Source organism: Taudactylus pleione, unplaced genomic scaffold (assembly GCF_031769625.1).
Source record: "Taudactylus pleione unplaced genomic scaffold, aTauple2 ptg000032l, whole genome shotgun sequence".
Taxonomy (NCBI): domain Eukaryota; kingdom Metazoa; phylum Chordata; class Amphibia; order Anura; family Myobatrachidae; genus Taudactylus; species Taudactylus pleione.
The window spans coordinates 26,416,310-26,429,581 of record NW_028284434.1 but is presented as its reverse complement, the minus strand read 5'-3'; positions in this window follow the sequence as shown (position 1 = coordinate 26,429,581).

The following is a 13,272-nucleotide window of genomic DNA, read 5'->3' as shown; positions in this document are numbered from 1 at the left end:
ACGGCTCTTCCTGTCAATCACTCTGTAAGCAGTCTGCGTAGCCTCTGCGTACACGGTTCTGACTGGGCCATCTGGCTTGCACACTGCGATGCATGTGCAGTGCGAATTAATCGACTGATTGCGTGTGTATACACAACTGCGTTCCTTGCTGAATCAAGCCCAGAGTTATAATGCGACACCTGTAATATAGGAGATCCTAAATGGTATGTCATTATGCCAGGCTTGCCTACCCTCCCAATTTGGCCGGGAGCCTCCCGATTTTCGGGTGCCGCTCCCGGAAAGGCAGGCAAGCCTCCTGGAAGCCAGCATCCCTCCCTACCTCCCGCAGAGTTAATATCAAAACCCCAGCAGCGTCTGAATCGCGTCATCGTGGCCCCGTCCCCTGCTTCACAATGCCGAAAATAACGGCATTGTGAAGAGGGGGCTGAGCCATGATGACAAGGCTCCGCCCCCAAATATGATGTCATGGCCAGGCACGCCCCCCCGCTGTTAGCCGACAATCAGCTCCCTCCCGGAAGGAGGGAACTGATTGTTGGCAAGTATGCATTATGCCCACATATAAAATGTCAGCATGGTCAGAATGTTGACAACCCCAATGTCTACTGGCAAAATGTTGGCACTGACAAAATGTTAACTGTTCAAAATGCCGACATCCAATTTTAAGCCTAATCCTAAATCCTAACTTTTTAACTGTAGACATTTTAAGTGTGTCTGCATTTCATTTCATGCATGTCATACATTTTGACAGTGTCGACATTTTGCAGGTAGCAACATGTTGAGTGTTGACATTTTAAAAATGTCGACAGTATAACATTCGACGTTAAGGTGTTGACCTTTTTACCCTTGACATTGTAGTTGTCAAGTTAATAACTGACGGGTTTATGTATAAAGCTGTGAAAAGCACAGTCTATAAAATAATAGGCGGCTCCGTCGTGCGCATGCGCGAGACCCAAATAACGACGGCCCAATCCGTCGTTATGGGTCTCGCACCAAAGGGGGCGTGCTGTTGATGGTGATTGACAGCACGCCCCCTTTGGTGGGCATGCTGGGGGCGTGGCTGCCCGGACGGAGGCGCTCCCATGGGAACGCCTACCGTCTGGGGCCGGCCCCACTGACATCACTAGTAATACAGTATACTAATAGATACCACACTGTACAGTATACTAATAGATGCCACACTGTACAGTATACTAATAGATGCCACACTGTACAGTATACTAATAGATGCCACGCTATACAGTTTTCTAGTAGATGCCATGCTGAACAGTATACTAATAGATACCACATTGTACAGCAGGGCTTGACAAATTTTTCTAAATGGAGCCAGGATGAAAGTGTAGGAGCCAGATCACTGTCCCCCCCAAAAAAAAATTACAGGAGTGAGGAGCACAGCTCTGTGTGTTATGCAACTGTTATACACACTATACTAGTCCACAAAATGGTCATAGTTGAATGGATGCAGTAAAATGGAGGCCCCCTCCCTGCTCTGCACAGCTCCCCTGCTCCACCCTCCAGTAATAACGGACCACATTTCACATAAAATAATGGTACCAGAAAGTACAACAAAACCCCCTCCCCTCATGGTCACATCACTATCCCTCTGAAGCCGCTCCGCAATCCCTGGCCATGCATAGACCCTACTACCGGAGAGCTCTATGCAGCCGGAGATAGGAGACAGTAAACAGCCGGGACGTACAGGAGGATCAGCTTAGACTGAGACAGACAACGGAATCAGAGCAGGCCAGGATGGAGAGGAGTCATCAGCGCAGGCAGGGATGGAGAGGAGGAGTCAGCGCAGGATGGGACGAAAACAGACACAGCAGTCACCGCAGACGACACTCAGCACGTGCACTCCTGTGCATGAAATGAACACTGCAATACTATAGGTATGAATCTCAGCAGGAGCTGATGAGGATCTGCTTCCTCCCTCACTGCAAAGGTAGCCAGGCAGCAAAATCTGGTAGCCATGGCGACCTGGCCCCTGGGATTTGTCATGCCCTGCTGTACAGTATTCTAGTAGATACCACACTGTACAGTATACTAGTAGATGCCATGCTGTACAGTATTCAAGTAGATGCCACACTGTACAGTATACTAATAGATACCACACTGTACAGTATATTAGTAGATGCCATGCTGTACAGTATTCAAGTAGATGCCACACTGTACAGTATACTAATAGATACCACACTGTACTAGTAGATGCCATGATGTACAGTATTCAAGTAGATACCACACTGTACAGTATACTAGTAGATGCCATGCTGTACAGTATTCAAGTAGATACCACACTGTACAGTATACTAGTAGATGCCATGCTGTACAGTATTCTAGTACATACCACACTGTACAGTATACTAGTAAATGCCATGCTGTACAGTATACTAATAGATACCACACTATACAGTATACTAGTAGATGCCACACTATACAGTATTCTAGTAGATGCCATGCTGTACAGTATACTAGTAGATACCACACTATACAGTATACTAGTAGATGCCATGCTGTACATTATACTAATAGATTCCACACTATACAGTATACTAGCAGATGCCATGCTGTACAGTATTCTAGTACATACCACACTGTACAGTATACTAGTAAATGCCATGCTGTACAGTATACTAATAGATACCACTCTATACAGTATACTAGGAGATGCCATGCTTTACTGTATTCTAGTAGATGCCACACTGTACAATATACTAGTAGATACCACACTATACAGTATACTAGTAGATGCCACACTGTACAGTATACTAATAGATACCACGCTATACAGTATGCTATTAGATGCCATGCTATACAGCAGGGGTCTTCAAACTTGGCCCTCCAGCTGCTGTGGAACTATACATCCCAGCATGCACTGCCACCTTTTTGATATAACAGCATGCTAAAACTATGTGCAGTGCATGCTGGGATGTGTAGTTCCACAGCATCTGGAGGGCCAAGTTTGAAGACCCCTGCTATACAGTATACTAGTAGCTGCCACACTATACAGTATACTAGTAGGTGCCATGTTATACAGTATTCTAGTAGATGCCAAGCTATAAAGTATTCTAGTGGATGCCGTGCTATATAGTATACTAGTTTATGCCATGCTATACAGTATTCAAGTAGATGCCATGCTATAGAGTACAGTATACTAGTAGATGCCACGCTATACAGTATTCAGGTAGATGCCACGCTATAGAGTACAGTATACTAGTAGATGCCACGCTATTCAGTATACTAGTAGATGCCATGCTCTACAGCAGGGCTGGGGAACCTCAGGCCCCGGGGCCCATATACTAGTAGATACCACACTGTACAGTATACTAGTAGATACCACACTGTACAGTATACTAGTAGATACCACACTGTACAGTTTACTAGTAGATGACACGCTTTACAGTATACTAATAGATGCCACACTGTACAGTATACTAGTAGATGCCACACTATATAGTATTCTAGTAGATGCCACACTGTACAGTATACTAGTAGTTGCCACACTATATAGTATTCTAGTAGATGCCACACTGTACAGTATACTAGTAGTTGCCACACTATATAGTATTCTAGTAGATGCATGTATGGGAATATTTTTTCCAAAAACCCATTATCTAGTAAATTACAAATATATAGAAATACAAGAAAATGATTCCTGCTACTCTGTGGTAATATACGGCACTCAGACCAGGGAAGTGGCTGTAGTTGGGGGAAGCCACGGCAGCTAGATTCTCTACCTTATTCTTATGTGGTGAGCATCCGTTGAATTAATGCAGGGGGGGTAACGTGGAAGCCAGTGCCACACATTGTTTTTGCACCAGCCACTGTCATTATTAGTATCGGCCCCAGCCCAGACAATGTAACTTTATTGTATTCATTAAAATTGCAAATGATAAAACCCTAAAGTGATGTAAATTTTGGTGATGTGATCCAAATTGTATCTGTTAAAAGATAGGTTTAATGACTTATAAAGGTTACAGTACAAAATGTATTTCCTTTATTTGTTTCTATGTTTATTTGTGAGTAGCTTGAAGGAATTGTGCTGATATAATTTTTTTTACATAATATTCAATTAGAATTTGTCACTTATTGCCACTAATTGTGGATCATTGTATTTAACATGACAACTATCTATGCACTCAATATATTCACACACAATTATCACTAAATAAGTGGAAAACTGACACTGCTTATGAGTAAAGTGCATCATACATTTATGTAACAATCATAAATCAGCAATATAATTATAAGTGATTATGTTTTGTATGTCCCCCCCAATATTAGTCACCAGCAGGATAGATCATCCCTATAATTGAGCTGTCTTTAGGGACAATACTATCTTTCCTTAATTAGAATTCTGCTTCAGTTGAACCTATGCAGGCCATATATCTATGTGCCTGATTCCCCCTTCTGCCGTTCCAGCCCAATCCGCGGGTCACTGATCATCGAAAATCTCTAACAGTTGGCAGATCAGGTAAATTCAACATATAAAAATTACCCAACACGCCTATTCCGAACATTTTCGGGTCAAGATCGGGGGATAGAGATTGTCCAATATGTCGAATATTCCCTTTTAAACCCGGTGTTAGCAGAACGGGGAATTACAGCAAGTAGTCGCAGATTTATGGGCCCCATTAGGACTTAGATTAGGTTAATATTATCCTTCTCAAGATAACACAGTTACATAAATTATATCTTACTCAAGTAATTATAAGTATTGTATCATGTTTAATACCTTTGTAGCTTTTAGTTACCAATTACTCTTCCTTTATATTTCTGCCAGCATGAGTCAATTACTACATTCGGTATACTCAATTAATCCACTGGGTTTTAATGAGAGCAATTATATACAGTATATTTGAAGCACAACAATTATGCTACGATGTTTAACAACAATCCATATCTTGTGTGTGGCCACCTGGAATTTATTACTCTTTGACAATGTCACGGCATATAATTCATTCATTAATGTAGTTCATTTTCTTAATACAAATGAGACAAACAATCTATGTATTCTCTCTGTCACAATAACACTGCATAGATGCAGCTCTGCAGACACAGGGGCGTTGCTAGAGAGGAAGGGGCCCGTGTGCAGCCTCCGACATGGGCCCCCTCCTCTCTGTCCGGCGGCCAGCAGCGCACTGAGCTGTGCGCGGCCAGCGCCGGAGTTATAGACTCTGGGCACTAGAGTGCACCCAGAGTCTATAGAGTATGTGCAGGTCACCGGGAAAATGGCCTCGGCGGCCATTTTCCCTGTACTGCGCATGCGCAAACGATGGGAAAATGGCCACGGTGGCCATTTTCCAGTCGTACTTTACAGCGCCGGACCCCCGCACCGACGCGGGACTCCGGAAAGGTAAGTAATACTACGGGTGCAGGGTGTGCGGTGCGGGGCCCCCTGGATCCACACCCTGCACCCATTATAGATACGGTCCTGTGCAAACACCAAATATAGTGAAATTAATCGCGTCTCTTATAAAGTACATAAGGCGCTGTCCTACAGTATGTCACTGCTCACTAAGGGCTTGAATCATTTACGATCGAAAATGCGATTATGCATGCAATTGGACGATTGTTGCTTTCTGCGCATGCATTCAGACAACGATTGCAGTGACTAAGCAGACCCATCGCAGAGTGATTGACAGGAAGTGCTGTTTGGGGGGGGGGGGGTTTGGCAAAACGCAGGCATGCCAGGGCGTTTGAACGCCATTGCAGGGGCATGCATAAATTATCCACTGCGTACTCATAGTGGGCGATGAAGTTACCAATTCCTGAGTAGGGTCAGAGCTTATACAAGTGTGTGTGGCGCTACGATAGTACTCGATGTTACTGATGGTTTCGCTGTCTTGCTGAGGATTACGGATGTGTGTAAGGTAAGGTGGGCATCCTTATGTAGTGCTGTGACGGCATAGTGATTGCAATGGATTAGCATACTATCGCAGTGAGACTGTTTGTGTAATCGCTATTGCAATCGCATGTTGCGATCTGTAATGAATCAGGCCCTAAATGACTTACTGTTGTCACACTGCTGGCTGCAGTATGTAGTAAATTAGCCATGATGCCTATAAATAGGTTTGTATAATCAGCGCATAGTACAGTTCAACCGGACCGATAAGCTAACCTGGCTCAGTGAGATCTTCTGCAGCAGAATGTGATAGGTAGCTACTGTATCAAATAAAGAGTCATAAACAATGCATTGCTAGCTACCTAGCTTCAGAAATTAACTCGGGAATGGTGTAGTATGGTTAGACACACATATTAACATTATTTTGACTAAAATAAAGTGAAAAAAGGTGTTTTCACACCCTGGCCCTCATTCAGAGCCGCTCGCTATTTGCGGTCGTTCGTTCTAAAACAAGGGGTGGCTATTCAAATGAACCGTTCGCTCATTGCGGTCTGTTCACGCCTCTAAGTCTGAACGAGCGAGCAAAACTTGCGTTTCTTATTTTGAAAAATACGCCCCCTTGCCGCTCGCACCATACGTCATGTCCGCTATTTATTAGATTAATCGAGTACATCGAACAGCGTATGAACTGCTCGCTATTCTTGTGGTTGGTTTTTTCAACCGCTATTTTGCGAGCAGTTCAGAGTAAAAAAAACCAAGTGACGTGGTCAATGACGCTGCTTTATTAATTATGCACTCCCTTAAAACGCCCGTTTTGACCTTTAAGCATGCCTGCGCTCTAATTCCACTCCCACGTTTTCAAGCACCTTCCCCTGTTACCACCCACATACGCCTCCTTCTGTCACTCAAAATAGCAGGCATTCGCTATTTAGCGAGCACACGATTTTCGGCCGCACTGACTGGTTTGCGCATGCATATTACAATCCGTACGCATGCGCAGTTGTGCGAACATCACTCAGTGCGAACGAGCGGCCGCTTACGAGCGGCTCTGAATGAGGACCCCTTTTCGCATTATTTTAGTATCACCTATAATTATTACAGGGCAATTGGAGTAGAATTAGTAATATTCTATTCCAACCCCTAAGTATCACTTATTTTTAGTAAGCAGATCGCATTTCCCATAATTGTAATGGGAAATGTGATCCGACCAAAGTTACTAAAAATAAATTGTAAAAAAATATCGGGGAAAGTCCTGTGATAATAACGCCAGGGTCTCCCCCAGTTACCGGCCTCCTACTCTGCTCTAACAGGGAGAGCAGAGCCGGGAGTCGGTTCCAGTAATCAGCTGTGTGGTCTAAACAGACCGCAAGCTGATTACTGTAAAAAAAAGAAAAAAAAAATAGTGAAATTTTTTTTTACTTACCTGACTCCAAGGACTGGTGGTCAGGGCTCCGGGTGATGTCTCCCCTCTGGTCAGCTGGTCTCCCATAGTGCACTACTGCCCGGTCATCAGGTGATCAGGCCCCAGTGCAGTATGGGAGATCACCTGACCGGAGGCATGGAGAACATCACCGGAGGCCCGGATCTTGCAGGTAAGTGTAATTAAGGGAGAGGGGGGGGGGTCGCAGGGGTGTTTGTCCATGATCGTGGGGGCGGGGCTTAGCATTGGGGGCAGGGCTTAGCGTGGGGGGTAGTAGCAGCGGCCGGTCGGCGCATGCGCGGGCACTTAGTCACGGTATTTTTTGCGAAAATACCGTGATAAGGCTCCGAAGAGGACCAATCAGCTCCAAACTATCATTTCTTAAACACAGCCTGCAAAATGTAAGTTAGAAGCTGATTGGTTGGTGATATACATCTCACAATTTTATCTCACATCAAGCTTTAATATATATGCCCCTATGTGTGAGCAAACTTTTATTAATGTTCGCAAGATGTACTTCTTATTTGCTTTCTCTTAGAACCCATCCACAATAATACTGTAGTTCACCTCTTTTTGTATGACACATACCACCTTCATACCCAAGTATTTACATCCATACATCCTTTCCTATAAATAGAGTAGTTTATCTCTATCTTATTCACACATACCGTTCTTATACCTATATATATTAATCTTGTATTCACACATTTATTTCCATTACTGATTTACACGGCTGACATCCCTACTTATGACCGGGTCCCTCTCACACGCTATACCCAGCACGGCTGACATCCCTATTTATGACCGGGTCCCTCTCACTCACTATACCCAGCACGGCTGACATCCCTATTTATGACCGGGTCCCTCTCACTCGCTATACCCAGCACGGCTGACATCCCTATTTATGACTGGGTCCCTCTCACTCGCTATACCCAGCATGACTGACATCCCTATTTATGACCGAGTCCCTCTCACTCGCTATACCCAGCACGACTGACATCCCTATTTATGACCGGGTCCCTCTCACTCGCTATACCCAGCATGGCTGACATCCCTATTTATGACTGGGTCCCTCTCCCTCGCTATACCCAGCATGACTGACATCCCTATTTATGACCGGGTCCCTCTCACTCGCTATACCCAGCACAGCTGACATCCCTATTTATGACCGGGTCCCTCTCACTCGCTATACCCAACATGGCTGACATCCCTATTTTTGACTGGGTCCCTCTTACTCGCTAAACCCGGCACGGCTGACATCCCTATTTATGACCAGTTTCCTCTCACTCGCTATACCCGGCACGGCTGACATCCCTATTTATGACCGGGTTCCTCTCACTCGCTATACCCAGCACGGCTGACATCCCTATTTATGACCGGGTCCCGCTCACTCGCTATACCCAGCACGGCTGACATCCCTATTTATGACTGGGTCCCTCTCACTCACTATACCCAGCATGGCTGACATCCCTATTTATGACCGGGTCCCTCTCACTCGCTATACCCAGCACGGCAGACATCCCTATTTATGACCGGGTCCCTCTCACTCGCTATACCCAGCACGGCTGACATCCCTAATTTTGACCGGGTCCCTCTCACTCGCGATACCCAGCACGACCGACATCCCCACCTACTATATCATGGTTACCAGCACTCTGGTAACCACTCTATAGCCCAAGTTTTATCCTTCAAGTCCCTACCCACTGGGGGTGTGCACCGGCCACTTTTCGTGTTTTGTGTTTTGGTTTTGGATCTGGATCTTTCTTCGTGTTTTGGATCTGGATTGGTTTTGCCAAAACCACCCTTCGGTATTTTGGGTTCTGGGTTTTGTGTTTTGGATTTGTATTTTTTTTAAAAAAAGCATAAAAACAGCTAAAATCACAGAATGTGTTGATTTTTCTGCTCCTATGCTATTATTAACCTCAAAAACCTTAATTTCCACTCATTTCCAGTCTATTCTGAACACCTCACAATAGTGTTTTTATGTCCAAAAGGTTGCACCGAGGTAGATGGATGACTATGCTAAGCGACACGAGTGGGCGGCACAAACACGTGGCCCATCTAGGAGTGACACTGCAGTGGCAGACAGGATGGCAGTTTGAAAAACTAGGCCCCAAACAGTACATAATGCAAAGAAAAAAAAGAGGTGCAAGATGGAATTGTCCTTGGGCCCTCCCACTCACCCTTATGTTGTATAAACAGGACATGCACACTTTAACAAACCAATCATTTCAGCGCCAGGGTCTACCACACGACTGTGGCTGATATGATTGGTTCGTTTGGGCCCCCACAAAACAAGCTGGCAATTAATCTGTCCCTGCACAAACTGGCTCTATGGAGGCAAGATGTCGTCCTCATCCTCCTCATTCACCGATTCCTCACCCTCTTCAGTGTTGTGTACATCCTCATCCTCACAGAGTATTAATTCGTCCCCGCTGGAATCCACCACCACTGGAGGCTGGTCTCCCTGGAAGAGTTGATAATTCATTTTTATGAACATCATCTTCTCCACATTTTGTGGAAGCAACCTCCTACGCCTTTCGCTGACAAGGTTCCCGGCTGCACTAAACAATCTTTCGGAGTACACACTGGAGGGGAGGGGCAACTCAGGTAAAATAGAGCCAGTTTGTACAGGGGCTTCCAAATTGCCTCTTATTCCTGCCAGTACAGGTACGGACTGTCTGATATGCCTACTTGGATGCTGAACCCTTTAACAGACAGACGCACGCTTGTCGCTGCTGCTTTGAGGATGCAGGTGCGGCTACAGCCCACACATTTCACAAAGACAGAAAAAAAAGAAGAATTTTTTATTTTTTGTGGAGCGCACTTTGAGGGCTACACCACCCTTTAACAGACAGACGCACGCTTGTCGCTGCTGCTTTGAGGATGCAGGTGCGGCTACAGCCCACACAATTCACAAAGACAGAAAAAAAATAATTTTTTATTTTTTGTGGAGCGCACTTTGAGGGTTACACCACCCTTTAACAGACAGACGCATGCTTGTCACTGCTGCTTTGAGGATGCAGGTGCAGCTACAGCCCACACATTTCACAAAGACAGAAAAAAAAGAAGAATTTTTTATTTTTTGTGGAGCGCACTTTGGGGGTTACTGCACCCTTTAACGGACAAGCCAGCCGGCCCTTTACTTATGACACAGGTGCATGCTTGGTGCTGCTCCTTTGTTGATGCACGTGCAGCCACAGTGCACACAATTCACACACAGAAAATAATTTCTCCACCATTCTGTCAGTCGTGACAGTATCATATGCAGAGACAGTAGACATGTCAGGAATTGTTGGCACGTCCTTCAGTTCGGACCAGATGTCCAAACCGGCCCTTGACTTATGACACAGACGCACACTTGGCGCTGCTGCTGTGTTGATGCACGTGCGGCTACTGCGCATACATTTCGCACACAAACACAGAAAAAAATTGTTTATTTTTTGTGGAGTGCACTTTGGGGGTTACACCACCCTTTAACAGACAGACGCACGCTTGTTGCTGTTGCTTTGAGGATGCAGGTGCGGCTACAGCCCACACATTTCACAAAGACAGAAAAAAAAGAAGAATTTTTTATTTTGTTTGTAGTGCACTTTGGGGGCTACAGCACCCTTTAACGGACAAGCCAGCCGGCCCTTTACTTATGACACAGGCGCACGCAGTCGCTGAATGGCGAAAGTGCTCAGAAATTTTTCGGGCCACCCAAAGCGTCTCCTGCACGCCCCTGTCACTTTTTAGAAAATTGTGCACCACCAAGTTTATTGTGTGAGCAAAACATGGGACGTGCTGGAATTTGCCCAGATGTAATGCCCGCACAATATTGGTGGCGTTGTCAGATATTACAAATCCCCAGGAGAGTCTAAGTGGGGTAAGCCACTGGGTGATGATTTCCCTCAGTTTCTCTAAGAGGTTGTCGGTGGTGTGCCTCTTACTGAAACCGGTGATACACAGCGTAGCCTGCCTTGGAACGAGCTGGCGTTTCTAAGATGCTGCTACTGGTGACGCTGTTGCTGCGTAAGGTGATACATTTACCCAGTGGGCTGTCACAGTCATATAGTCCTTAGTCTACCCTGTTCCACTTGTCCACATGTCCGTGGTTAAGTGGACATTGGGTACAACCGCATTTTTCAGGACACTGAGGACATTTTTTCTGACGTTTCTGCAGTCTCGGTATCGCCTGCCTAGTGAAGTGGAATCTAGACGGGATTTGGAACCGGGGACACACTATCTCCATCAATTGTCTAAATCCCACTGCACTAAGGCCCTCATTCAGAGCCGCTCGTAAGCGGCCGTACGCTCGTAGTCATCCGATGTTGTAAAACCACGCATGCGTCGGTGTAACAGTGCGCATGTGCATACGGCTGATTGCGATCATTTTTTCAGTCGTTCGTCGAATAGCGAACAGGAAGTGACATGTCAAATGTGATTGACAGAACTGTCCGTTTTGGGGCGGTGACGGGGGTGGAGATGGGAAAACGCAGGCGTGTCGAGGCATTTTTTGGGCGTACATAAATTATCTGATGCAAACGGCCAATGTGAACGGAACAAGTGTTACGTCACTGTCTGATCCACTTTCCATTAAAACTGCTTCCTCAGCTTGTGGTCTGGTATACTCTACCACAATGACGATGGTCTCTTTGTCCTTCCCGAGGCACATCGATGGTATTCCGATTTATCTATTGAGGCCTCAAAAACAATCAGTTTTGAATTGCAAAAATGCTTGTAAGGTGTTTAGCAAATAGCCTTTTTTTAGTAGCAAAAAACTGTACGCAGGTGAACTACTCAGCTGCTAATTTCTAGGTTAGACAATCAATTAGCTTACAAATTTATTTTAAATTTGCGTGTTTTTGCCAAATTTGTTTTTTTCTTTTTTTAGGGCAACAATATTGTACGCATGTTTGTTTTTTTTCTTCATTTTTTAGTGACCAAGAAAACAATTGTCCTTTTGATTTTTGCTAAGTGTTAATTAAAACTCATAAATTGTTTTTAACCCTTGGTTTTTTTATTCAAAAATAATGTTTAGATTTCCGTTGTATTGTTTGTAATTTTGTTTGCGGGATTACCTTTCAACCAGTTTTTGAATAAATTAACAATAGAATTGTGCAGATTTTCAACAGTATTTTATTTTTTGTTGTTGTAAAAACAAATAACAAATGATTTTAGAAACACACAAACAAAATAAGTGGTATTTAAAATCCACAAACAAACAAAATTAAAAAAAAATTCACAAGAAAGGAGAGGGAGGTTTTGGGCATTAAGGAATATGGGGCAAACACAGAGAAGGATTGTGGGAAAATTAGCCAGTGCTGTCATCGCCTTTTGGCCCGTTTGGCCGGGGTAGGGAGGGAGCCTGAACGGGTCCGGGATGTCCTTCTGCTGGCCTGGCCAGATGTTGTGGCCTCTGGACTAGGCATAGGGCTAAGCACATGTGGAGGGATGGCTGTTGTTGTGCCAGAGGTGGAGGGTCCTGATGTTCCGGCAAGAAGGGAGGCTGGCTCCAACATGTGCTGGCGAACGAGCTGCTCCAGGGCATTTGCTATTCGCACGTTGGCCCCAGTATTTTCCGCCAGGGCCTTAGCAATGGTCACGTTGGCCGCAGCACTTTGCTCCAGGGCGTCCGCCACCCGTAGCAGACTGGCATCCAGCCTCTGCAGAATCTCGGTCTGCTGACACGTTTTAATATTGAGATTAGTGAGGAGGGCCACTGCCTGCGAGGGGGAATGCCCTGGACTGTCTGCCACAGGGTCCCCAGCCGGATCTACTGCTTCCTCCCCTGCAGAGCCAGCAGAAATTCTGCGGCCAAAGCTCCCCTCTGGAGCAGACTCATCCGCCTGTGTCTCTGAGAAAAAAGAGAAGAGAGTAACATTATAATCTAGATATTGTCCCAAACACATTTCTGAGTTGTTAACATTACAACATTTACCTGGGGCAACACAAGGAGCCGCAAAGACTGGCATGTCGGTATCCATGTTCGACGCGCCAAACACCTCCTCATCCTGCACACACCCCTGGG